Below are 5,210 nucleotides of genomic sequence, written 5' to 3' on the forward strand. Positions count from 1 at the left end.
CCCACCCACCCAACACACCACACCCCACCCAACACACCCCACCCACACACCACCCCACCCACTCCACCCACACACCACACCTCACCCACCCCTCCCACTCCTCCCACCCATCCCACCCCGACCCCTCCGGAGCGGAGAAGTGAAACCCGGCATGGATTTCCAGGCGCGGAGTGGAGTGTCGAGTCCGCGTTGTCGGTGACCCTCCCCCTCCCCGTGCCTACGGCGAAGCTGTTCGGAACGAGAGCAATAAAGAGAAGAGCAATCCGCGTGATGAGCACCCAAACTCACGCAGCAACCACGCGTGCTCCGTCTCGTTTGTTCCGTCTCGGGTTTCTCTCGGTCTGCCTCGATTGTTCCCGGCTCTCTTCTTAACCGGGGGAGGAGGCGGGAATCCATAATCCTCGGCCAGAATTTCTCAAAGTCCAGTCCGGGTTTTGTAATGAATTGTCACTTGTTGACTGACGCGTTGTCGCCTGTGGATGCAAGGGGCGTCCACTGACAACACGGCGGTCACGTGGCGTCACGTGGACAATCGGACTATTTATACTACAGCAGGAAAATTAACCCGATGAGCTATGAAGCTGTTTGTTTGACAGATGTCCAGTTGGGGCACGGGCTCAGAACGTTACAACAACAAACAGTACAACAACACGATAGGAGTGAAAAGTATTAGGAAGGTAAACAAATCACTTAGAAAAATATTGGGACGCTGTCTTTCCGACAGCTTTGTTTCTTCACCTGAGGACGGCTACTTGTGTTGTGCCCGAAACGTCGTGAATTTTTATTTTATGATGTTTTATTGTTATTATTTTATTATTTCCCTTCTACGTGACTTTACCAAAAGAACCAATAAGATATTAATACAACTTTTTTTTTACCAGGTAAAGCCCCACTGAGCTATTAGCTTCTGTTCCAGAAGCGACCTGGCCCCATGATAGCTCAACCAAGTGGCTTATCACGTGGAAATTAATATCAGCTAAATAATTATAATCTGAATGTGTAGCCTTTAAAAGACGGATGGAGAAAGAATCGGCCTTATTCTTGGGTCTTTCGGTAAAGTCATGTAGATTGGTTCAAAGAAAATAACAAAAAAGTAACAAAACTACGACGTTTCGATCGCAACACAAGCGGTCGTCTTTAGGAAAGGGGGGTCTCCACATTGACTCGCCCACCTACAAACTGCCCCGATTTCTGTCTGAGACCTAACAACCATTCACTGGTAAGACCATCTCAGCTGCACTCAATTCAGCTCACTTGGTATCGTTCATTAAGGGCATCTCACGATCTCCAGGTGATTTGCTCATGAGTTTCGATGTGGCCTCTTTACCAAAGTTCCTGTGCTTGACACCATGCAATTATTGAAATTTTGGTCCAATATGGACTCAATGCTGATGTATCGGCCCTTGTGAGACACTCATCAACACTTACTTCACTTGGAATGGAACATTCTACAAACAAGTTGAAGGTACCCAAATGGGGTTTCCCTTATCTCCAGTTGTAGCCAATGTTTGCATGAAAAAATATGATATTGATGCCATCCAGGCATCCACTCTTCGCCCGTTCTTGTGGAAGAGATCCGTAGATGACACGTTCGTCATCTGGCCACATGGCCCACCAGCTCTGAACCAATTCCTCAACCACATCAATTCCATACACCCAGCCAACACATTCACCATGGAGATGGAAAAGGATGGCAAGTTACCATTCTTGGATGTTTTAATCGAAAATAGAACACATTCCTGCGGAGGGAGGAGGTATTAGGAACGTTGGGTTCCTTTGTCAGTGGCCAGGGTAAACGGCGACGTGGTGTATTCCGCAAATATGGCCGACTGTGAGGGCGGGCAGAAACCTATGTGAGTAGGTTAAACGTTGAGTTTTATAAGGGCACCACGGGGTGACCAGCCCCTCCTCACCCAGCCCCTCCCTCCCCACCCAACCCCTCCCTGCACGACGGATGGACAGACACAATAATCCCCTGGGCTGGTGTAACCAGGAGGTTCCTACCGGTACCAGACACTGTCTACAGGAAAGCCACCCATACTGATGCCTACCTAAAACCTGACTCACCACCACCCATCCCAGAATAATTCTCTCCTCAAAACTCTACACCAGGGGTCGGCAACCAAAATAACAAGAAGAGCCATTTCTTTCCAATTCGGTACAAAATTCAGTATTTCAAGAGCCGCAATGCATCTGAGTACATACATACTCATCGTCAAGAAGCAGCCCGTAAAGAGCCGCATTCGGCTCCGGAGCCGTAGGTTGCCGACCCCTGCTCTACACCATAGAGCATGATGTATTTCCGACCGTAATCACCTAGCACGTCAACTGGAGCACGTACACCAAGCTCTCAAGATGAATGGATATTCAGACTACACAATCCGTAAAGCCATCACCCCAACCGTTGGGAAAGAACCATCTGAGGACCCAATCAAAACCATCACCTTGCCATACATAGCAGGGGTCACTAAAAATATTTCCAAAATCAAGAGCAAACACAAGATTAACACAGTTCGATTAACACAGTACATTTTTATTTTATTTTATACCTACATGACTTTGCTGAAATAACCAAAGAGTATGGATTCCTGCAGTTACGAAAGCTTCAAATCTAGACAGTACATACAATTTGTGATCTGATCTCATCTGTGAAGGATATGATCCCTGACATGCAATTACTCGGCGTCTACAAACCAAACTGTGTCTGCGGCAGCAGTTACATTGGGGAAACTAAGCGACATGTTTCGGACCGTGTTCGAGAACATAAGGCAGATCTGAAACACGGTAGGATCATTACCTCGGCCGTGGCTGATAATTGTTTTAATGCGGTGGGCTCACACGAAATTGATTTCTCTAAGACGAAGGTACTTTGCAAGCCCACTGGCTATCAACAAAGATTCGTTCATGAAGCCATCCAGATATATAAACACAGACACAATTTCAACCGAGAAGATGGCTACAAACTAAATAATCATTGGAAGGACGTTATCAACCAGTTTAAGTCCTAACTGGCTGTGATGTTCCCATCGTACCACCTTGCGATGTGAGTTGTGCTTTTCGCCCATTTCAAACTTGCGCTTTCACAGGGTTCACACCAACACAGCCACTTCGCGCGCCGACCTCTTGGTTGCGGCTCTGCGATCTGCCATTAACATTCTAATCTCTCTTTAACATTCTAATCTCTCATTAACATGCTAATCTCTCATTAATATGCTAATTTTCACCTGGCAGCCCTTTGATGGTGGAAAAGCAACCACCGCCGTGTTGGCTGCCCACCACTCACATTGGCTGTGGCTGCTGATATTTGGGCTACGCCCATTTCAAACCCTTATAAATAGTTTGCTTGAGAAGCTAAACCCCCTTTTCCTGAAGACGACCGCTTGTGGCGAAACGTCGTAGTTTTTTTTGTTATTTTTTGTTATTTTCTTTGAACCTATCTACGTGACTTTACCGAAAGACCCAAGCATATGAATTCCTGCAGTCACGGAAGCTTTAAGTCAAAAGAATCGGTCTAATCTCTTAATTTATCTTGAAGGAATCTGATGAGCTGTTAATATTTTTTGCAGTAGCGAGTAGCACCATCAAGTCCGGGACGGCACACGAGGGCGTGGTGCGCACAACACTCTCGGCCGCCTTTGTCTCCCCAGTGCTCATGTACACTCCGCAAGAGGTTACTCGTTTAAGGTTGAGTCGACCTAGGGGAGGCCCAGGACTGGTTCAGATAATCGTCACTGGTGTTAGTGGTGGCCGTGAGCGGGAATCGAACTCGGGTCGCCGGGTTCATAGCGTAGTGCAGAGCTAACCACTGCGCCACCGCTCCCCCCACACACGGCAAACATGATGGCTCACACACACACTCACACACACACACTCACGCACACGGCAAACATGATGGCTCACGCACACACACACGCACACACGCACACGGCAAACATGATGGCTCACGCACACACACTCACACACGGCAAACATGATGGCTCACACACACTCACACACGCACACACTCACGCACACGGCAAACATGATGGCTCACGCACACACACACTCACACACGCACACGGCAAACATGATGGCTCACGCACACACACTCACACACGGCAAACATGATGGCTCACACACACTCACACACGCACACACACACGCACACGGCAAACATGATGGTTCACGCACACACACTCACACACGGCAAACATGATGGCTCACACTCAACAACAACAACCGCCATTCGCCACTAAGTGGCGGTGACGTCACCACGATGCTTGTGCCAGGCCAAGTGCACCTTGAGGCCACGTGAAGTGTCGAACGCCCGCTGGCAGGAGGTCACGGGGCAGACCCAGGTGCCACGGGTCGACTGACCGAGATGACCGAGATGACTGGCTGATGCACCACCTGTGCCCCCTACTGTACCAACTTGCTGTGCTTTAGCCACCCGGCGCTCCGCTCGTTGTTGTGAGCGTCGCTCCTCCGCCCTCCGTTGTTGTTGGAGGGCGACTGCCTCCAACTGCCCAGTAGCGTCCTTCACGAGCCTCCTCCACTGAGGCCGATCTTGACACCGCTGGTACCAGTCATCGGCAAGTCCACTCAGCTCCACGTCCTCCTGTACCACATCACTCCATCTCTTCTCCAGCCCGTGCCGCGCCCGTCTAGCCCCCTCGATCCGGCCGAACAAAAGCTGTTTAGGCATGCGGTGGCTGGGCTCACACTCACGCACACACACACTCACACACACGCACACGCGTGTGTGTCGTGACGCACCATGTCCTGGGTTGTTACCGATCCGACCTCTTGTTTTGAAAAACCAGTGAAGTCTCCACACGCTGCACGCGCCTGATGATTGCTGAACGCGTCTCTCGATTTGACACTCACGTCAATCGATGTCGAACACATTATTGCTGGTCATGCTGCTGGCAGTGGTGAACACGTACAGCCGGCAACAGCACTGCGGCTGTCGGGTGGCGACGTTTCGCGTCATGGCCCTGCTGCATGGCTCCATCGCATGCCAGCGGAGGGCGGGGCTACCCGCGAAGTGGGCGGAGTCGGTGATTATAATCGAATTTACGGAGTCGGCGACAATCGATTCCTGTGAGTGTTCAGCAGTGGGTTGGTATCGATTCATCGAGTAAAGTTGTCGATTCCCCCCGCGGGACCGCCTCCTGACAAAACCCTGCCTTGCGATTGGTCAACTGGTTTTTTACCCGCGAAAACTCGTC

This window comes from Lethenteron reissneri, chromosome 52 (genome assembly GCF_015708825.2).
Source record: "Lethenteron reissneri isolate LAM-NWPU_2019-01 chromosome 52, ASM1570882v1, whole genome shotgun sequence".
Classification (NCBI taxonomy): Eukaryota; Metazoa; Chordata; class Hyperoartia; order Petromyzontiformes; family Petromyzontidae; genus Lethenteron; species Lethenteron reissneri.